At 40.8% G+C, this 23,242-nt stretch overlaps 1 protein-coding gene across 2 annotated transcripts in view; it reads right to left on the reverse strand.

Annotated features, from left to right (window-relative positions):
• VSNL1 (visinin like 1) overlaps nucleotides 1–23,242 on the reverse strand; it is an 89,459-nt gene that overhangs the window by 2,548 nt on the left and 63,669 nt on the right. The window lies entirely within an intron of this gene.

A 23,242-nucleotide genomic window follows, 5' to 3' on the forward strand; every position in this document is an offset into this window, starting at 1 on the left:
ATGTGTGGGATTGTTGTTATATAATTTCATTTATTTAAAAAAATAATCCACATGTGGCATAAAAACCCACATGAACATATGTTCCGTTCTGCAAACCACCATTCAAGTACACAAGATGAAAACACAGATTCAGTTAAACAATATAGTGCAATGCTTTTCATGTTTAATATCCTAATATCCTTCAGTGAACTCTTCAAATGACTGTAGCTTAACAGAGTATTTTAAATGACTATAACATGTAGGTTTTCAGCTGATATAATCTTTTCCCCTCAGGAAATGTATGGTTTAAGACATTTGAGCAGGTAGTTGTTATTTCTGTGGGCCAGACTCAAGAATACACACCCCTGAAGAAAGGGAGTTTTTAAGTGCTGAAGTGCTATTACAGTGCAGGGACCATACACAAACAATGTTTGTTATTATTTTCCCAGCACAATTTCATGGAGGTTTTCCTGCTCCTAAAGTATAAACATGCATTACTCCCCATATGAGAGCCATCTTATTTTGTTCTTTTTAAAATTCCAATTCTTATTAAGTACTGCATTTATAATGTAAGCTTGAAGGAAAGTCTGCAGTGACAGCTGAAGTGGAACTGCATTTTACAATTTTCCATTTCCCCATCCAGAGCTGTGTCTTGCCTTAAAAATGCAAAACTTAGAGCTCAGCCAGCTGCTTGCACTATGTGGCCATGTGGATCACGTCAGGAGCCACTCCTGTGTTGCCACAGGGGTCTCAACCTGAAAGTTTCCTTTCAACTTTCTGTTTTCTCTGAAAGAGCATTTGGTATTGTCTCCTCCTGAAAACAGAACTTCTGTGCCTGTACTCAACACAAGCCCTATTTCTATTTTGATAATCATAACTGCTGGAGAGGTCAAGGTGCTGCTTTAGATCCTTCTGTACTTTCTGCTTTCTGGCCATTAAAAATGATCATGATTGGGCTCATCAACAGATACAAAGATCTTTGGGTTCTCTGATACAATTTAGGATTTCAGTGGGTGCAGTTACCAGACCTTGCTCAATTGTTCTTCTAGTGACAGCCTCACCCTTTTGTCAAAGCTCCCTCCGTGGGAAGGCTCCTTGGGCTCACAGCCTGGCATTCAGGGTCAGAACAAAGTTTGCAAATGGTATCCAAAACCTGAATGTTATTTTCAGGTTCCTCATTGCTTTCTCTTGTCCATGACCCAGCTCCCCCTCCAATTCCTGTTCCAGCTCCAAATGTTAACATAGGTGATATTTAATTTTGTGTGTATGTGTAGAATGTGCACTTCTCCAGTCCCCTGCTGAGAGGTTAAGAAATGGCTCTCATGGCCTGTATGTCACCATGAATTCCATGTCCCCCACCTTTTATTCTTGAGAGTTTGCTGGCTGTTCAAAGCTGAAAGGATAAATCTTTTGCTTTTTAAATCTGTGCTGATTACACTGTTGTGTGACGCATGTGTAACAGAACAAAACACTTCAAAATTTTACAGTCTTCCAAGTATTTTTGCTCAGAGCTGACTGCTGCCTGAGGTTGCTGCCTGATCTCTGCTCCTGTGACTGTCACTCTACAGTCTCTATAAAAGAAAAGTAAATACCTGGAGGGAACTGAGACTGTTCTTTCCACTGCCCAGAAAACCAAAATACAGAAATGGTGCAAACATATTGGTGAGAACAAAGAACGAAATTACAATGGAAAAGCGCACCTACACAAAAGTGTCAGACACTCCAAAACATGTAAGAGTCCAAGAACAAATTGGGGAATTAGGTTGGGTCAGTGGCTGGAGATCTGAAAGCCATTTTTAAGTTGTTCTGGAACATATTTTTCAGTCTCCCACTGGAGCAGCATCAGCAAGCTGTGCCTACCTCTTTGCTGGTCAAGCCATTAGCTTCATGTAGCAGTTAGGAAAAAATCCTTCTAATTTTTTATCACATACAAGATCATGCTTTTTTTCTTTTTTGAGAAGACAGTGGCACTGCTCAGCTAAGTCTTGGCCTTTATAGCATCATATGGAACTGTTCCTGGTTTTAATTTTTTTTCTATTTGTCTTCCTGTAGGGAGTAAATGCAGTAAAATGTCCTTTAGGGACTGAAGGCACTGTTCTCCAGTCTGTACCTGCTGATTTGTATTATTTTTAGCTCAGAACAACCCAAAAACATTGTCAAAACTTGTTTAAAAACTTACTTGAAGATTTCCATTGGCCTGTTTTGAAACTATTCATAAATAAGACATGAAGTAAAGAAAACTAAAATAATAACACAGCAAAAGATGCCAGCTCTGGTAAAACATTTTTTGACTATTAAAACACAGTGAGACCTTAGTAAAGTATAAAGGCACAGGCTTTAACTACTTTCAGAGCAGCCTAAGCCAAGTGACAATGGGAGACAGGGATCTGTGAAAGACAAACACTAAGTTTTTGTCAGAGGGAGTATGAGGAGAGTGGTTTAGTTTGCCTCTTGCATGAGCTCAGTGAATACTTCAGAAAAAAAAGTAAAGAAACACAACTGGGATTTTCAGATACAGCTTCACCTTTCAGTGTTCCATCAAAGCCTTGACCAGGTGATCAATCCACATTTGAAAGCAAGGAGTTCCCGTCTACTGCACCCTGCCACTGAAAAGGGCGCTCCATGCAGCAGCGTTGTCTCCTGATTTACCCTTTTTGTCCAAAAATCAAGACAAACTATGCCAGCCAGTTCCATGGGTGAACCAACACTGTTCACTGCTTTGTTTCTGCTTCTCTAGCCTCATCTAGTGAAAGGCCTCCCTGGTGTAGAGAAAGGTGTCCCTGCCCATGCCAGGAGGTTGGAACTATATGATCTATAAGGCCCCTTTCAACCCAAACTATTCTAGGATTCATCTCTTGCTTGACCTGTGTATTTTCTAACCAGTTGGATCAACATGCTGGGGTGTGAACAGTGTTATCTCCACAGTCAAATGCCAATTAAGAAAAGAAAAAGGAAGATTTAAAAAAAAATCCCTTATCTGCTTCTAAATTTTATATGAGGATTGTCTTGCAGATTCTTAGCTCCCACTGGGTTTCTGGACACTTGTCTGGTGTTTGGGGGGCATTCAATCAGTCCTGGAATCAGAATAGCTAATGAATAACACCTACAAATTGTACATAACTCTTGAGGAAACTGATCAAATACCTGGAAGTATTTATCTGCTTGGCTGCAGCTGCTTTAGCCTCTTTGAAGTGATGCTGTTCACAGGGAACTCAGTGATCAATTCATTCAGATCATCTTTGGGAGGGAATTATTGCAAAAGCATGAAGCATATGCTAAAGCATATGGCTAAAATTTTAGCATGTGGCTAAAACAAAATTTTAGCATGGCTAAAGAAAAAAACCCTCAAAATCAACTTCCTCAAATTCCCCAGTGATAGGGAGGGGTCAGGAAATAAAGGTCTCTCCATCCTTAATAGGATGGGGTAGAGTGAATCTATAGACTGGCCTGAGTAGTGCTTTGTTTTCCACCTGATGTTTTATCATGGGATATTGGGATGCATTTCTATTAAAAGGGAAATTCTGCTACAAACCAGAGAAAACTAGAATTTCACTAATGTGCAGAAAGCAGGGCATGCTGCCTACACATGCCAGGTCACTGATGTAAGGTGACAGCTTCCAGAGCTGGTGTGGGAGCTGGAGCCCAGAACAGGAGGTGGGAAAGCTGGAGATGGCACAGGGCTTTGTAGCCCAGGCTTGGAGAGGATGGAAGAGGCAGCTGCTGATTCCCCTAAAGCAGCCCCATCTGGGGCTCAGCACCACCAGCTCTGCTGAGAGCTGGAGCACAGAAGGGAAATGAGGGGGCACAGCCAGTGCAAGGAGCAGAACAACCATTGTCAAGGGCCAGCACCTAAAAACGAGCCAAGCATTTGGCTCTCATGGGAAAAACCTTAAACATTTAATGCTGCTATGCTTTAGGAAGGAGTTACCAACTCTTCTTATCTACTTTGTTAGTGTTTTATTTTGTAAGTCTGCTAGGCATCCATGTTAACTTTGTAAGTGCATGAGCACTTTGAGAATCAGAAAGTTTGGCTGCTTTTGGAAGCTCAGAGAGGTATTTTTTAATAGCCAAACCTCTTAAAGTTGAACCCAGATGCAGACAGCTGTTGGTCTAGCCTGGTCTTACAGCTGCTCAGAACTGTGCTCACTGGGGACAATGCCTGTGATGATGGGGAGAAGGTTTCTCCTTGCTTATTTTCCAAGAAGATGAAGTTCTGGATTCCTACCAGCAGCACAACATGGGAGTTGATGAGATAAGACAAAAGATTACTCTTTAGCTGTCTCCTTTAGAAAAAAACAAAAGAAATTTACTACAATGCACTGTACTCTTGCACTTCTGTTAAGACACCAGAAAGGGAAGAGGAATCCAGGCTGTGACTGCCAGGACCTGCTGGGAAGGCTGTGCCACTCTGGTACCAGGGTGACCTGCAGGGCTGCAGCCTGTCCCTGTCACAACCTCTTTGTAAAAATGAAAACTGATGTAACAAGGGCAGAACTAGGCCAGCACGAAAAAACACAGCCACACATCTGTCCTTGTTCTGGAAGAGATCTGACTGCTGCACTCTCCAGCACATCTGCACTGTAAGGAGGAAATATCCCACCTAAGGCAGAAATATCTCAGACACCTGGCTTCCAGCTGCCAGAGGGTCCCAAGGAGAAGGGACCACCCACAGCTGTGGGTCTGTATTGCTAGCAGCAGCTAAAGCACAGGGCTGAGCCTCTGGAGAGGATAATCTTGTAGGCCACCAAAGAATCTAACTCTAACTCTAAATCTAAATGTCTCTTTAGATCCAGGACTCAATTCTCCCTGTGTAAATCTGTGAGCTGTCCCGACCTCAGAGGTGCACTGAGGATAAATACAAAAAATTATTTGTGATGATTTGAGGTGCTGCAGCAGGGGAAGTCACAGAGCTGGCAGGAACTGGGGGGAGCAGCCAAACCTCATGGATGTTTGCTCATGTCTCTGCTCAGTAGCTTTAGTGCTGTGAATACGTGTGCATGCAGAGACACATGAAGAGGTTTATAAATAGCTGTTAGTTCTTTACATAAAGAAAAAGTATTTAGATGAACCAAGAAATGTAACTTCTTCTGCTGGTTCACCTGGAAAATTCCCAACTTGTATGGGCTGAAGTGGGATCAGCAAAGAGTTTGTGTCTCACCTAGACCTCACAGACTGTGCCTAGCCCTCACATTATGGTTAAGGACTAAGCTGCTCTGTCTTGCAGGTCTTTTAACCACTACAGAAATGCTCATTTGAAGAATATGGAGAAGAAATATTTGAGAATTTAGGAGCTGACCATGAATTATCAATAGCAGTTCCTTTCAAATGTGTAAGGCATGAGTTAAGAGACCAGAGAATAAGCACAAACCACAGGCTAAGAGAAGACTCTAAATAGCTGGAATACTCCAAGAGATTGGAGGAAGATGAATGGGAAAAGAAGAGCCATGCTTCTTCTTCACAAACACTCATCTGGCAGGGTCTACCTCTAAAAAAACATTCAACATGAAACGTTAATCTTTATACTCACATTTGTGGGGAATTAGTCATTAACTAGCAGGAAATGAATTGATTTTCAATCGCAGCTTTTCTCTGATTAGATTTGGACAATAAGAAACTTAATTGAGCTGTGGTAGTGCTATAGGTCAATACACCAGCAGCTCAGCTATTACTCAGTGCTAATAAAAAAAATCTTCAGGGAGAATTCTCACCAAAACAATTAGTATTGCTATGCTTAACACCACAACTACCACTGATTAAATGTTATTTCTCTTTGATCTTCCTTAACTGAGCAGCAGCACTGGAACACTTTATTTATTTTAGGTTTGGCACAGTCTTGCACTACCCCAAGGTCAGCGACAGGGCTATCAGGATCCTGCTCTATTGTGGCTCTGTCCTGGCCTAATTACAGCTTCAGTTTTCTTGACACCATGTTATCTCTCCAGGAATCTGGGAACATACCAAATGGAGGATACACTGGGATATATCCTTTTTTCCCCCTCCTCTTTTTTCTCCCCCCTCCAGTAAAGATCATCTGATTTCTTTTCATTTCTGAAAGAGACTTATTTTTTCCCAGAGAATTTTAGTTCCCAAGGTTCAGAGTATTAACTTGAATGCTATGCCTGCTGTGTTGTGAAGTCCTTAGTGCAAATTTCCCAAAAGAACAGGGCTGTTGAAGCATCAGTAAGTGCCATTTCCAGCCAAAAAGGGATTTGAAACACGAGTCACTAAAGTCTGAGACAGCCATCTCATGAATATACAGATGGAACTACAGGAAAAAATACTTGTGCCTGAAATATCTGACTGTCTCATATACTTATGTAATGTGTCCTCCTAAAATTCCTCTACATATGGAGTTGTTATAGCCTGATACTGCAGAAAGGAAACTGCAGAGAGAGAAGGAAAATGGCTGTAGCTGAACCTATCAGAGAACTGATACTTCCCAAAAGGGAGAAGAGGTAAGAGAATGGAATTGACCCCAAAAGGGGAGAGCTGGATGGCAGCAAAAGCAGCAATAGTTGACATAATACAGAGGAGACAGGTGGGCAACAACTTGGTGTGGGCATTTTTTCCCTGTTGTCCCTGAGCATATCCTATTGACTTTGAGTTTCAGTATTGAGTTTGAAAGCAATCCAGCAATTCACAGAGGAACTGTGCTGAAATGAAGTCCTGAATAATTTAAAATCAGGCCTGCATTTTTAACTGCAGCAAGGTGTGTCTTAAAGCTTTTCTTCTGCAATAAGGCTGAGAGCAGTTAGGTTTTCAGGTAGCCTTGCAAAAATTCTGTACATCCTGACCTGTGAGATTCATCCCTCTGTAATACTTCCAATTCTTTTCTTATGAAGAGTAATATTAATAAAAATAGACTCTTTTACCACAGTGCAGTTTTAAGAAGACAGCTTTCCAAGATAATGTATTTTTGTCCATATCTATCCTTTGAAAAAAATAACATAAACCCTTCTAAAGGTCAAGGCCAAGACTTACAAGCCCAACAGGATATAAAAACCATGAAATATCAGCATTCTGGTGCAAGGGATCATGCATCTATACCTATATATACACCTAGAGAATCTGTATGTGTATATCTATAGAGACATACATCAAGGGGATGGACTAAATGAGCTCTTGTTTAGAAATGGGACAATACTGTTGAACTCACTGATGTTTAAGAAAATCCACTTTTATTTACATGAAGTGCTGTGCACATCAGCTCTTGTTTAGAAATGGGACAATACTGTTGAACTCACTGATGTTTAAGAAAATCCACTTTTATTTACATGAAGTGCTGTGCACATCTGCAGTTCCACGTGGATAACTGTTATTATTGCTGTTATTGACAACATAGTACATAGGAATATTGGTGGAGCAGCATTTGGATAACACCTGAAGCTCAACATGTAAGAAAGAGGAAAATACAGTGCAAGGAGGGTGGAAGAAGTTTATTTGTGACTTGAAAGGATTTTCACAAGGCTGGGAAAGAAGACAGGAGCAGTGCAACCCTTTGTGTCACCTCCTGGTAATTAAGAAGCTGCATGGGCAGGCCTAGGATAAACCACAGGAATTCAAGAAGTGAGAGCTCTCAGGCACCCTTGGCTTTAACCTCACAGACCAGCTCCCCTAAGGGGAAGATGTCTTGAAGATGTCTTGAAAGACTTTCAAAGGATGTCTGGAATCATAAAAAGGAGCATCACACTCTTGTTCCTCGTGTAAAATAGTGCAAAAAGGAAAAATGCTCATAATATACAATTTATTTTTTTCTATCATATGTACTTTCTTTCTGTAGAAAGAGATGTAAAAAACCTCCCTGTGGGCCATATGGGTAACTGCTTTCACACAGAGATGCCATCTCCCTGAACAGAACATGCTGGTGCTGTGCTGGTACTGGCTGTGCTCAGGCAATGGAAACAAAATGTGGATATTGATATTAGTGATGCCCAGTACTAGATGGCTCCCAAAGGTGTCTCCTTTTGAGGGAACAGGCCAGCCAAAGAAGACAGTGTCATGCCACAGAGTAGAGTTTCTCCCAGATTTCATCCCAATCAACTCCAATCAATGCTTAGGGGATGAAGATTTTTGTGAATTCCATGACGTGGACCTTCAGAGGGGGAAAATTACCCACAGATTCTGTTTCCTCAGTAACTTTTTATCAGGGTAACTTTGTATTATCAGCTTCCAGTGGGTTCCTATGGGTTTATCCACTCTTCCAGGTATCAAACACGATCACAAGGGCTCATTTTAGGGAAATCCATAAACCTAAACTATGAACTGGAACATGATGCTTGTTGACTCACTGCAAATGAGAGTGCCTCCTCTCCTGCATTTGCCTGCTGATGTAGCCTTAAATCCTTCATTGCATGGTAATTTTGAATTTCAGCTTCTTTTTCCCATGATTAAACTACCACTGATGCAAAAAACCCCCTATGAATAGAGTAACCTCTTCTGTTACAGAAAAGTCAACCAGCTATGGGCTTACCTGCCACTTGGTTCCTTCAAGATGTTATAGTTATTTATATACTTAGTCTATGAAAAACTTAACATTAGAATGCAGTAAAACCAAAAAAGGGATAGTATAAGACAAATTCTAAAATCTGCAGAGAATTAGTTAGCTTTAATTAATTTTTTTTTTTTTTTAATGTGAGAAGGACTATACTCACAAAAAAAGCATCAATATGCATGCTTAAAAGAAAGCTACTCTCCATGCCCATTCTTCCAACACCAGGATATCTCATTGCATGCACTATTTGACATCATTAGAGTGCCCAAAGTTTCAATAACATAACTGGGAGTCATCTGTAAGGAAGACACAACAAAAAGTACTTAAGCAATGCACTTCTCTGATGTTGATTCTTTGCTGCTTTATTTATCACAGGAGCTCAGTGTAGCTACACGTTTTCCTTTGGATTAAGCTTCCCTCTGTGCACCAGACCAGCTGAAGGTCCCTGCATCAGTTGAGCACAAAAATCTGAGCCTGACAAATGTAAAACTGGCATCTTCACTGCACTGGTGAATGAAATTGCTTTTCAAAATCAGATCGATAAGAATTTTTCCCATCATTTTTACTAAAAACCTGGAAGTCCAACTAAATAAAATTGCAAGTAGCAAAATACAAGATCTATTTATAGACATGGCAAAGTACAGAAGAATGTATCATTATCAATGGTAGAAGGATGTATTATACTCAATGTTTCCCATTAACAAACATTACCTCAAAAACACGCTCGAAAATGTAGAATGATGCAATTTGAACTGCCCAGCACTATAATTATAGCAACTACCTCACACTGGGGAGCAACTTTTACTTTTCCACACTGATTAATGAATATGAGTAATAGATTTATGCTCCTCCGCCCCCTCCAAGTATTCTGGTAAACATGTTCAATAAATCAGACTTCAGGGTTTCATGAATACACAACAACAGCTACTCAGTCCTTAGCAAGCATGCAAGAACACAATAACAACAATAATGGCAAAAAAGGAGTTCAATATGGGGGTGAGAACTCAAAGGAGGTTTGATTAGTCATATGTGCCTTCAGAGAAGTTCACTCTCCTATCTTGTGACAGCAGCACACTGTGTCATCCTTAATATTCTCCTGCCCCAGAGTCAATGAAGGTGATTAAAAAGCTGTGTAGACGTTAATGGTTGAACAATAAACAGCATAATCGCAGCCAACCTATTATGCTACCAACTGCTTTCCTAAAGGATTCTGGTTTATGCTTGCCAAGAGGGAGCCTCCCAGGAACACTGTTCTTGGGAAGGCAGTTCCCAAAGCATCCTTTTAAAGTTTACAGCTGGGACATACAGCCCAGCTCCTGACATCCACGAGTTCTTTCATATCTCCTCTGTGAGCTGCCTGCCTCTAATGCTCTCTAGAGACAAATTGTTTCTAGAGGCACAGTAACTACATATATTTTATACTTACTTGATGGACTCACATTTCATACCAGATGTAATTAAGAATAAAATATAATGAGTTTATTCTAGAAGGGTGTTAAATTCTCAAACAAATGAAAAATATCAAAACCAAAGTCGCAAGAAGATGAGAATTAAACAAGAAAGCTTTCTTGCAATTGTTTGCTATTTCATAGAGGTGAGGGGTCTTTTCTCCAGCAGGGAGGCTTTTATGAATTTCCTCCTCTATTTCATTTTCTCAACACACTCCTATCTTAGAGTCTTCTTGATGATCAAAGGATTTTAGAGGTCAAAGACTCTAAACATTTAATAACCCATTTGTAAGAGGCATTCAATGAACAGCCACTCTCTTATGGCAGCTGTCTCTAGATTGCAATGAGTTTCACAGAGACACCATGTGACATCTTATTTGAAAATATATGACAGGGCTGGCATTTCAACTGCTTTAGAGTTCATGTTCTTACAAAACACAGGGCAACCTCCTCCTTCTTGTAGCATGAGATCTTTATGAAGAAGTGACAACATCTTCATAAATAAAGCTACAATCAGATTTCCTTATAAAGAAATCTCAAAATTCTTTACATCTTTCCTCAATGACACCCAAACACCTAAGGGTGAAATATGCCCAGGAAATGACCTTCTGCAAAGCAGCCAGTCTCTGAGGAAGTAACAAACACTGACTGAACAAAAAAATACAGGAGAATTGCATCTAGTTCCTGTTAAAAAATAGAAGAGATTTGAAATACGGACAGGATGTGTCTAAATAAAAACAATAGCCTAGCAAGCTAATGGGTAACAATACTTTTCAGTGCTGTCAAAATACAGACAAGCCTATGTGCCAGGCTGGGGTCTAGGGTCCAACTAGAAATCACAACTCTGGCATTTCGCGCTGCAGCTGGGATGGAGCCCAGAGGACACCTGGTCCAGCTGCCCGGGCAGATTTAGCAGCATCATCTGCTATGACCCTGGGAACAAACACTGCATGAGAAAGAAGGCAAAATCCTAAACCACAGCTCCAGAGCTCTCAAATTCAACATTTTAAGCACTCAACCAAGAAGACACTATTAGCAGGTAGGAGCAGTATTTTAATTCTCTGAAATCTATGAATGTCAATCAGAGACTGCTTTCTGAGGTAGCTCTGCTCTTCCTTTCACACACAAGTGTTGGCAAGAGCCTGCACCTCCAATGGCTCAGTCTCTCCTGTTAGAATGTCAGCACACTGCCAGCTCTCTGGAAGCTCCCAGAGCTGAATGGTATTTTCACAGAAGTCTGCCAGCTGGAGACTCCTTGTGTCAAGGTTTTGGCTCTCATCATTTGGGAAACAGTGAGCATACACTCAAAGCAAGCACTGAAAAAGGTAGATTTTTCACAACTGGTCAGATTATTCTTGAAGAAAATTGTCTAAATTCAATCTAAATAAAGCCCTGCTGGCAGAGAGAGAAGGTCTCAAATTTAATCACTTCTACCTGCAGTCAGCATCAATACTTTTCCCAGACCTAACCTAAAAAATGTTTATATCTAACTTCTCTCATTCAGAACATTTTGGACACCCTCTCAGTTGTGGAATAGTCCTGGTATCCAACTGGTGCCACAGGACCTACACATCTCATCTGGGAATATACCCTTTTTCCTCCAGTGGCACTGTTCACCAAAAAAACTTTCTTGTGAGTTGATGTGTTTAAATGGTTTGGCCCATTTAGCCCAACAAATACCAATTCAATGCTCATTGCTCAATGGAGAGATGTGCTGCCTCAGTGGGGTGATGAATCCCAAGATGGGTTGTAAAGCCCAACATAAGCATGACCCAAATCCCATTCCAGGTGAGAACTTAGAGATTTCTTGGGGTTATAAAGATCTGCATGACTACAGGCTGAATATATGAACATCTCTAGTAAAGAGTAGGATTTTAATTCTCAACTGAAATATAAAGTGCTATTTCCTCATTCTGTCCTCAACTGATGATGTACCTATAGTTCTTCCAGATCTACCAATGAACATCAGTCCTGTTGCATGTCCAGTAATGTGCATAAATATCTGCAATCTACAGCTACCTATTTCATGTGCTGATCTGAAATTACAGGGAGAGAAAGGGATGGATGAAGTGGTGCTGAAGCTTGAGCACAATATAAATTTGAGGCCACAGCATCATGTGTTTGAGACCTGTCATGAGGCTGAAATACAAGTGAAGCTGTCACAGCAACGCAATGACAGCACAGTTCAGCACGCTCATGAAGAGACTAAAATCCAGGATGACTGCAGAGCCAAGGGGAAAAAAAGCTGTTTTTTCCCCTACCCTGTGTACATAAATAGGAAAGATCTGGTTGTGTTGTCCTGTGAGCACACTGAGATGTCTGTCTAAAGCAACAACTAACCTGAGCTATAATTATGGAGTGGCAGAATATGTTGACTTTTCAACTGAAATGTATCCTTGGCTGTTTCTCTTGCAGCAGAGCTGTGTTTTCACAAGAGGGCAATGTACATTTTCTAGTCACAGCAAACCAGTTTGTGCTTTTCCCCTGACAGATATCACCATTCCCATTGTCTCAGGAGAGACAACCATCTGTAGATGCAGCCAGCTATGCCAATTTGTAAGATGTGTACTTAATAACCGGTTTTCAATTTTAAAAAGAGCTGTTTTCACACCTACAGAACTCTGAGTGATCCCAAAGTGCTTTGCTTTGGCATCAATCTAATCCCACAACCTACGCACATGGGTGGACACCAGAGAACCTGCAAAGCCAAGCAACAAAACAAATGAGCTCATGGGATCACACATAAATAAGCCATCTACCAGCTTTTATACCTGACCTATCACTTTATTATTTTTTGGATCCATCTGCTTGGGACTATCAGGTGAAAACAGCATGGAATTTAAGTAGCTATTATGAAAACTCAAATTCCAGATAAAGCATCATCCTGCATTTGCAGGCTGAGTCCCCAGTGAGGCACAGCCAGTTTAACACATACCAGGAGCACCAGGGTGGCTGCCCAGGCACTGCAGCCAACAGCACATGAACAATATGCCCAGGACTGAAGCCAGAAGGTGCAAAGCTGATGGTTTCAGTGCAAATCAGTTATACTACATACAGACATCAGTTACACAACATACAGACATTGGGAGGAGGCTCCTGCTATTCACACTGCGTGGTGTGGAAGCACGTAACTCTCCCCTGGAAGATTACTGAGAAGTCCAAATGCAACTACAAGAAACAGCATTTTTGGAATTTGGATATTGGAAACAATTATCACATCTGAATCATCTACAGCTCTCAAGCCATGAAAGCAAATAGCACTGTACTGAGAGGGAAGGCAAATTTCTGGCTGCTCTGAAAAGCCCAGGAATTACAGTTTCCATGTAAAGCAGGTGAGATCTTGCTTTCCAAATACTTTGGATCATGAATCTGATCTTCTTCCAAATTCTCCATGGAAAGATTGGTTTTTGGTTTTAGGCATTAGTAACAAATGCCAAAGCCAACTGATGAGCTAAGATAAGGCTTTTATGTTTCTGTTATGTTTCTGAACAAGTCCCAGCCACTTACTTAGTCATTTACATTTGAATACTGTGCCATTCATTGCTTTCCATGGCACTGTTTAATGCCAGGTTTTCAGCTTTACTTAAAGATTGTCCAAAGGTGAGGGGGAGTATGAAGTGTGAAGGACCTTCCAGGAGCTCCCACGGTGGGGGGCCAGTTTAACCAGCTGCCTCAGCATCTGATGCTGCTCAACACTTCTGGGATGCTAAAAGCCAGGCAGCATCCCAAGAAGCTTCAGGGAATTGGCAGAGCTCTGGGGCCCTGCAAATAGCGACCATTTTCACTGGAAACATTTATGACACTGGAAGGAAGGTCCCCCGTGATGTTGCTTGCATCAAAATCCTGTGGACATGTTCTTCCCTGCCTGGAGAGCAGATGCAAGGAGGCTACAGCACTGCTGCACCTTCAAAAGCCCCTGCCACCATCATCTCTTTTCAGTTTAACTTGAAAAGATAAAAGCAATTTAATCTTTCCTGCCTTCAACTTGAAGGTTTTGTTCTAAATATATTTTGACAGCAGAAATAAAGACAAAGTTTTAATAGAACTAACTGAACCACAAACTGAATTATGTATTTCCATTTCAGGAGACAATCCTGCTGCTAATAACATCACTCTCCTTCCAAAAGCATGCATGACAAAACTCAAAGCATTTCTCTGTTCCTTCACGGCATCTGGTGTCTGGCAGCACCTCTGCAGCACAGAGGGCTGCCTCTCACACGTGTGTGTGTCATGTGTCACACACTCTGGCCAGGAGCTGGGGTGGAACCACCTCAACTGCTGAACCAGTCTGTCTGGAAAATTTGTATGCTAGGGGATTGCAACGCAGGCTGAACCCTGGCAACGTCCCTGCAACATTGGATCTCTGCCTAGAACCTTTATTTCTTCAGTGTTCTCTGGAAACATGCAGCAGCTGCAGGCTTTCTGTAGGACCCCCACACCAGCAATCTTCCCCCTGAATGGAAGCACATGGCAAGGCAGGTCTAAACTGTACTGACAGCCTGGAGCATCTTCATTTTTCAACACTGGATTCTTCATTTGGTTTCCATCTTATAGAAACAATAGCAGTCAAGTAGCTTACTAAACCAGGGTCAAATCCTGAATAGATGCCTTGCTCATAGATTTGTTCTTAATTAGCCAAACTCCCTCTGAAGTCAACAAAAGTGCCAATCAAACAAAGACACATTTTATTTTGTGACCACAAGGAAAGGGATTGAAGGAATTTACATCGGCTACTAAGCATATGCTCTAATGACCACCACTGGATTATTAGAAGTGACCTAGATGTAGAAAGCTTTGATCTTCTTACTCCTGGTTTATTATCCAGTTTCTAGATCTCTTAAGGTCAATCAGAGTGAATAAAAATTAGGATGGGTAGAAATTGTGTGTGATCCAACAAAGAGGACCATGAAATATCAATCCCAGACATTTCACTGACTAAAGCAGGCAGACACAAGTAAACGTGATTAATCAAGAGCAAGCCAGGAAACAGCATTACATTTCAAAGAAGTCTAGGGGTGAATAGCTTGAGGAAATGAGATACAAAGTCTTTCACATGTAGGTCACCCCTTTTAATCCAGCTCTGCTCACAGCAAACCCCAGTCATTAATATCTGACAGCTGCCTGGCAGCCAAGTAGAATGAGATGGTGGTCCTTGTTTAATTGTCAGTGGTATCTGCAAAATATAACATATCAACAGAACTGCAATGCTGAAAAAAGTCTAAGCAGGAAGGTCAAGGACTGACTGGGCTTTGACAGAGGATCTCTACCCGCTTACCAAAAAGCTTCATTTCCTATCAGTGTCAACCTGATATATCTCAAGGGTAATAAATCTTTGTGGGTGAACAGAGGATAAAGAGAGCAAAAAACAGTTCAAAGAGAGCTGTGGTAATTCTGCTGCCTTGAACCCAGAGCAAGGGCCAGCTCCCCAGCTGGTGGCTCCACTCAAGTGCCAGCACAACGCCAGTCCACCCTGGCCCAGGGCTGCTCCCTGTCCTTCCAAAGACAGCAGCACAAAGCCAGGACCAGCAGATGCAAGGGCAGACTCATGGAAACAGGGAAGGAAGGCAGAGAGCAGATCATGGCCTCAGACAAGAGACTGAGAAGAAAAAAGGTGCTCTGAACAAGACTAGAGGATGACGGTGCAGAAGATGACCTTAGCATGGGCCTTTCCCCATATGGAGCTGGTTTTTGCATCTTGGTGCAGAAAGAATTTAAGATGTGCACTGTTGGTCCCACTGTGCCTCACAAGGGGGTCACAGGGAGCACCAGGGCTGCGGAAAGAGCCTGACCATGTGTCACTGACCCATCCCTCGGCCCAGGGTCCCTCTCCTTGCCAACTGAGTGCAGTGTGGGGAGAAGTTCAAGCTGGAATTCATGTGATTGGAATAAAGGGTCCACACATAAATGATGAGTAAACAGAATTCCTTACTGCTGCCTTTTCAAAGCCTTTTCTTTACAATAGGAGAAGGATTTCCAAAGCCCATGTGACATACCTGACATTCACCTCAGGTAATGACAGGAGAGATTATTTTACAGCTTGCAAGAAAAATCCTCCCAATTGCATATCAGAACAGAAAGCTCTGATTTCTATGCTTAACAAAAAAAAATATTATTTAGGTGGGGTTTTTTGGTTTTTTTTTATTTTTTAATAAAGGCCAGATTTAAAAATTCAGTTTTGATTCAAAAGAGCAATGGGGATTTTGTCTTTTCTTTTTCTCTAATAACTGTGCCTTTGTTTTTTGGACAAAATTTATCTCACTTTATCTGTTCCAAACCCAGGTATTCCATCTTGGCTACTTATCAAGCTTCCCTCAAAAGTGAATGAAGAGAAGCAGTCACCTCCAACAGGAGATTGCTCTTCTTAAACTAGGAGGAAATTTGGAATAGGTAGGATGAATTCTCCTCTCAGGTGGTGGCCACTGGAGGTGCCCAATATATACCCGGTTTGGACTCCAACATGACAAAGTAAAGTAAGTTGAACACAATCTTTTGTAACCTGGAGTGACTCTTGAAGCATTTTATGGACCTTTTGCATGTGTGTTTTGGGTTCTGTCTTGACCAGTATGTACTTGATGCTATTATATAAAGCACAGTACTTTTAAGTGTCATAGATAGATTGTCTGAAGGTTACTTGTTTGTGAAAATGAAAAATCAAACATGTCTAAAAAGGATGGCACAGAGTTAAAAATGATGGGTTTAAATACTTCTTCTTCACAACTACCAATGTTGTTTAAACCGCTCAGAATAAGAAACACGCCAAAAAGGGAGGCATGAGTTTTGTTTGGATTTTTTAAAAGTATTTTCATTTTAAAACTCCTCCACTTGCTTTTGGAACTGTGTACATGACATTCAAGAGTCACATTTGCAAGTATTTTGCATTCAGCAGTATCTTACAAATACCAGTGATCTTTCATATTGCATTTTTCATTCTATACTGATCATTCACACGGCCTCTCCTGCTGTTATACAGGGATAGACTTCCCAACAGATTTTTTTTTCTTTGAATGTTTTCGCTAAGTAAACAAATAAATGATGCAGAAATGTATTGAGGTAGAATAGCCCCAGGTGAGAATTTTCCCATTTTCCAGGATAATCCTGCATAGTTCTCTCCAAAGTGCTGTCCATCAGAATGGGAGGTGACCACCACTAGATGGTGGTGGTGGATGCCTCACACGGGGTACCTGGCACCTCTTGGCTGGCTTTCTCACAAGAAACACTTGGGAACACCGTGGAAACTCTGGAAACTCCACTGTGCTGTAAGTCAAACATTATCCTGGATCCCACTCCAAGCAAGAACCAAGTGCTTTAACTTGCTACAGGCTGTTGTATTACTGTCAAAAGCTGCATAATGGAAAGTCTTAAAACTTTGGAAAAATGTCATGCCCAGTGTGAGACATCTGAGCACTGCAGGACATTGACAAAAACAAAAATCAAGAATTTGGGAGTTTCTCTAGATTTCATTTAAAATAATCACACTCTGCGCCATCATGGTTCAGCTGCCTTTGTTGCACTTAGCTCCATAATTGGCAGTGGAAACCTCTTTGCTACCTCTCTTATGGAATTTACATGTTCTGCTGCTCTTCCTTCAAGCAATGTAATTAAAAAGCCTTCTTAGCATAATTAATTTGCAAACAGGTTGGATGAAATGGGATTGTATCCCAAAGGCTTTTTCAGCATTAAGTAGAACTACTTCTTCAAGTATACTTTAATCTAGAGTCTCCTCTACATAAATTTCTTGCGTTTTGCATTTTAAAAGCTCTTCATTTTAAAAGGTGCTACAGTTGGCAGCCCAGTTCTGACTTGTGCTTCTGATATGGTCCTAGATTACACAGCTCATTCTGCACACCATGTCCCCAGAGCACCCAGTCCCCCAGCAGAGGGAGGCTGTGCAGTCAAGAGCTCCTCCATGCTGAAGAAGGTTTTTTCTGAAAATAACTTATTTTCCTAAAAAATCCTCTCTCCAACATCATCTGAAACAGCAACATGGCATTTTAGATGTTAATGGGAATATTAAAATCAGTCCTGCACAGCCAGCCAGAGGAATACGGAGGGAACAGGGAGGGAGGAAACCTTCCCAGAGGGAGCAGCTGGAACCCGCCCAGTGCCACCGCTCGCATCAGCAGCTGTCGTTCCCCACCAGGAGCTGTTCTGCTGCCTGCACCAACATTTGATATCATTCCTCCTTCCTCCGCAGGCTTTATTTTAGGTTGGATTTTTAGCTTTGTTTGTTTTTTGTTGTTTTTGTTTTGTTTTTTGTTTTCTTCAGTTTTGTTTTGGTTTTAACTGAGAACTTGTCCCCTTCACTCTACACCAGAGAGATTTCAGCACCCTCCCATGATAAACTCATTTCCAAAGAGTGATAATAAATCAATCATTTATGGCATTAACAGCTTAACTCCAGAGACTTTTAATTCCAATACAATCGCCAGTAGCTGGCAACAGAAGGCAAATGGAAAGCCCTACCCCCCAAACCTCACTTAAAGCTTATCATCCCAGATTAGAAACAAAGAAGATTATTTCAGTGATCTAACCTGAGAAAAGATCATTTGGGTAGTTTGACAAAGAGGGAAGTACACTTGTGATATGACAGTAATGGGCAAGTGATGTAATAAACAGTCCAGTCTCCTTCATCACAATCATTCAACCACTTGAATTTACATGTATACTAACAGAGTTGGCCTGTCAGTGCAAACAATAAAGATTATTCTCTGCTAATAAAAACTGAGTTGTAGGAGTGAAGCACCTATTAAGCTCAGCAGTCACACAACAAAAGTCATTTAGCAAGGTCACAGTTTCTAGTGATTATTGACATTACCAGCCAATATTATCTCTATTCATGCCCTAATTGTACTGCTTTTATAGGCAGTTATTTTCTAATAGAAGCTATACAGTTCATCAAGTAGTGAACTGAGTGATTTTGCTCAAGACATCACCAATGGAGAATATGGGGAGAGAAGTCACTGGACTTCATCTGTTGCTTCATGACTGGAAGCAATGAACATGCATGCTGCTGTCTGAGGCACTGAACTGGTCATTCCTCAGAGATCAGACATGAATCCCAAATAAATGTTAATTTAAAAATGTTTCTAAAACATGCAGAAATTTGAACAAAAGCATTTCTATTATAAGAGCCCTGCCTCTATTAATGAAGACCTCTTCCACACATAATCACTGTATCACATCACTGGAGAGTTACAGGATATGTCACAACTAAAAAGCCATGAAAATAATCTGCAGGGCATACCTGAAGCCTTGAATTACACACTTATAACAGACATGAAGGTTTATCAAGATCTGGATTTAAGGCATAATCATAACCTACTATGGTTTAAGCAATGAATTTACAATCATAATGCTAAGACAAAAATAATGTAATACATTTTATCTTGTTTTAAATTATTAATAGAATGGGAGAGAAACAAGTACTTGATTGCTTCCGTAGGCTTCATAATCTTAATTGGTTAATATCAAATACTTTATTGAAATCGTTAATAATTTAGTTTCATTATTAAGTACGATATTGAACAAGTTATTAAGCTTGCTAACAGGGGAAAGATAACCTCTTGATCATCAGGCTCAGAGAAACTCATCACTGCCTCTCACAACTGAGTGCCCATGGGAATTGCTTGATACACCAGAAGGTTGCAAGCATGCACACAGCTCAATCACATCATCTGCATTTTCCTAAGAAAGGAGACAGCAAATATTGCCCAGACTGATATGACAGACCAACTCCAGGCCCAGCCAGTGGCCTTGGCCAGCAGCTCTGACCTAGCACAGCCCAGCTCTGCAGCCTTTGCTCAGCAGCACAGAGAGGAGGCTGAGGGAGACTGACAGAACCCACACTAATGCCAAGTGTCAAGGGGAGCTGAATGGGAGCTCAGAAAACTACACTGAAGTAATACTTCCCAGTGGTGCTAAGATTGCGTCTCAACCCCCAGGATACTTCATGGCACTTCTTTATGTGCTCTAGAGGAAACACAAACACTGCTTTTGTGGAAAGGTTTGATTTTGCTGTAGTACCCTGCTCCGGGAAGGGTTCTCCACCCTAGGAATCAAAAACTGACAGACACAGCTGTCCTGAATCCCATGATTCCTGGGAGCACTGCTAGATCTAAACCTCCTCTCCTGCACATTTTTCATTGGAAAATCAGCTCTTCCCTGAAAAGACTGGCTCAGGTGACTAAGCTGACCCCCACATTGAGCAGGCACCTAGAAACACACCTTGTGTGAAGAAAAAAAAATTAAAATATTTTTCCCCTTGAATCTGCCCAGTTAGGTCAATTGTACATTTTTTGTTTCTTTAACATCTCCATTATGCTGGTACACCCAGGATCTCCTGTGGACATGCTGTTTACACAATTTTTTTCCCAAAAGTGCTCTTTATCTATACAGGCTGTTCATGCTCCTTTTCCCAAATTAGCCCACTACAGCAATTCACAGCTCTTGCTGTAGAAGTGCTTCATTACTTTGAGACAGACTCAGCACCTGGATTTCACTTCTGAATTCTGAGTATAACAGAGGGATGCTTAGCTCATAGACCTTCTTATCTTATCATCCATCCTGGGTCCCTTTATCTTGGCAAAGGCAGACAAAGAATGGTCTTCTTTCATGCTGGCACAGAGAGAAAAAGATCAAACTCAAGTACAGATGCTGTAATAAAATGGACTCTGATTTGTAAAAAATAAGGCTTACCATACAGAATAGCCACTGCTCACACAATTTATGATTACCCACAAATGTGTTGAGCCCACCACTAGCAGTGGAAGGGAAAATATACAACGACATGTTCTTGGCCACACATGGTGGAGGGACAGCTGACATCAGTAAGCCTTCTTGCCTGAAAGATCTCTTACATGCAAGAGGAAGATATCTTTTAAAGACTAAGCCAATGAGAGGAGGCCATCCTTTAAGAGTTAAAAAACTGTCTCACAAGACCAGATAATAATTTATTTCTTCTTAATTTAGTGATGGTTGGTTCTCCACAGGAGATCAAGACTGTTTTGGCAGCTGAAACCAGCTCAGCTTTTGGACTTTTTCCTCCAACCTGTTACCAGAACTGTCCATCACTGTGACTTTTCCTTGTAGCTGTAGATGGGTCCCATTTCACCAGTGGACCATTTTAGCAGGAGGTTGCTCCTGTTTCCTCTGCAGGTGAAAGAGCATTGACAGCTTCACAGCACTGTTCACAACTCCTTCAACACAGAAGAGCAATTTGCAAAGACACTTTTGGGGGGCAGCTGGAAGAGGATAGGAATAAAAGCTACCTGCTCTTTCTGGATCTGCCCTGTGGCTCAAGAGTGACAACACTACCCCTGTCCCCCGAGGAGTCCCAGGTGGGGGTCATGGTGAGCACAAATTCTGCCAGCACAACCACTGGCAAACACAAGTTCCCATTGTCAGAGCAGGTGCAAGGGAGGCTCTGCTCTCATCCAGAATCAGGGGATTAATGGATTCATTCTCCTGGATACTTACCCCAAGGACACAGTTCCTCCATTCCAGCAGCACTACTGGAAAGAAGGATGAGTTGTTGCCATGATGGATGTCATCCAGATGTGTTTTTATGGAATCATAGAATCATTTAGGTTGGGAGAAACCCTTGAGATCATCAAGTACAACTATTAACTTGACTCTGCAAGACCATGACTGAATCACTTCTCTAAGCACCATGTCTACATGACCTTTTTTGGCTCTTTTGTTTGGTTTGGTTTGGTTTTGTTTTTTTGAGGTTTTTTTCCTTACAAGTATTTGTATATGAACCTATTTCAACTTGTATTTCAACTTCTCCCTGGGTATATTAATTCAAATTCCTTCAGTTAAGTTAAAACATGTGGGCACAGGTGAGAACATTCATTGCAAGTGCTAGCATGAGGAATAATCAAAATATTAAGAGATTTATTTTTTCTCACGGTTTTTCTCCACTGGTGCTGATGACACAATCTCCTTTATTCCAAGCACTTCAGGTTGGCACCTTCAGGTGCTGCCATTCAAGAAGTAATATGATCCTCCTTTATGAATCATAATGCATGAGAAAAGAAAAGGTAGCCCTGCTCTATGAGATAGCAATTACTGCTCTGAGAACAGCAGTAAGATTTTCAAATGAGATAGCCATTGCCTCTCCTTACAGCTTTAAACATATCCTTAGGGGAAAAAAAAAGTTAAGACTAAGAATACATTGCCTTTCAAAACAGCATTAACATATTATAGTAAAAAAAAAAGTATTGTGAGGCACAGAAATCCAGAAAATAAAGACCTTGTATGGATGTTAAAGTGAGCAGTTGAAAGTCTGGAGTTATCTGAGGTGGACTTGTTTCTCGAAGTTCCTCTGCACTCAGTAGAAATATTCTTGTTCTTGGTGATTCTAGGGAGAATTTTTATCTCTTTTCAATAACTTTTCTATAGGAAATCTAGGAGACACTAATTTCAGTCTGGTGAAGGTCTTTGCTAGATTCTTTGGAAAGTCAAGGAAATGGTATTAATCAGATTTTCTTAACAGAGATGTTCATCTACCCCATCAGACACCTCTAAGAGGTAAGGAAAGAATACAGTGTTGACTATTCCCCAGCACACTCTATATGCATAAATAGCAATAGATACATTTCAGACTTCATACTAGTGATACTAGGCAGGGGAAGTATAGCTAAATTGGACAGAGTTACCTGAGTGCTAAAGAAAAAAAAATTGTTCAGTCAGACTGAGCCATTGATATAATCTGAATTTTTGTATGTCAATTTTCCATGGCATTTGCCATTTTTTTCCTAAAAATACAATGTGGTTTTATTATAAAAAGATAAACAAATCCTAAGTTTTTCGAATTATGTTAAAAATTCAGTTGTTCTGTTCTTATTGTGCACAGCCATAAATATTTATCTTTTTTATTTCTGCATAAATTTTTTTTCAATGTTTTTCGCATTCTAAACATTTTGCCCCAAATGTCACAACAATTTTTTGTATCATTTCAATAGTTTTGTTAGTAAAGCAATGTGTACCAAAATGCAAGCAATACATGTGAAAATGCTTTGTCTCTTACAACAGTATTCCTAAGGGATAGCATGTATGTAAGTTGGTTTCTAGACAACCAAGGGAACTAAAGAATAAGGAATTTCTTTCATAAACTGCCTGGCTAAAATGGCATTTTATGATGCTATATTGTCATCAAACTCTGTCTTGAAGTGCAGGAAAGTGTAACCATTTTTTAGCAAACTTCCCTTAAATGCTTTAATAAAGATTAATAAAATTTAAAAAGTTAAATGGTATATAGTGTTATTCTAGAGGAGAGAATGCCTTAAGGAATTATAAAATGCCTTCAAAACCAGGGAAACAT

The sequence above is a fragment of the Melozone crissalis genome, unplaced genomic scaffold (assembly GCF_028551555.1).
Source record: "Melozone crissalis strain CALT ecotype California unplaced genomic scaffold, PUWL_Pcris_2 ptg000027l_1, whole genome shotgun sequence".
In the NCBI taxonomy this organism is placed as follows: Eukaryota; Metazoa; Chordata; class Aves; order Passeriformes; family Passerellidae; genus Melozone; species Melozone crissalis.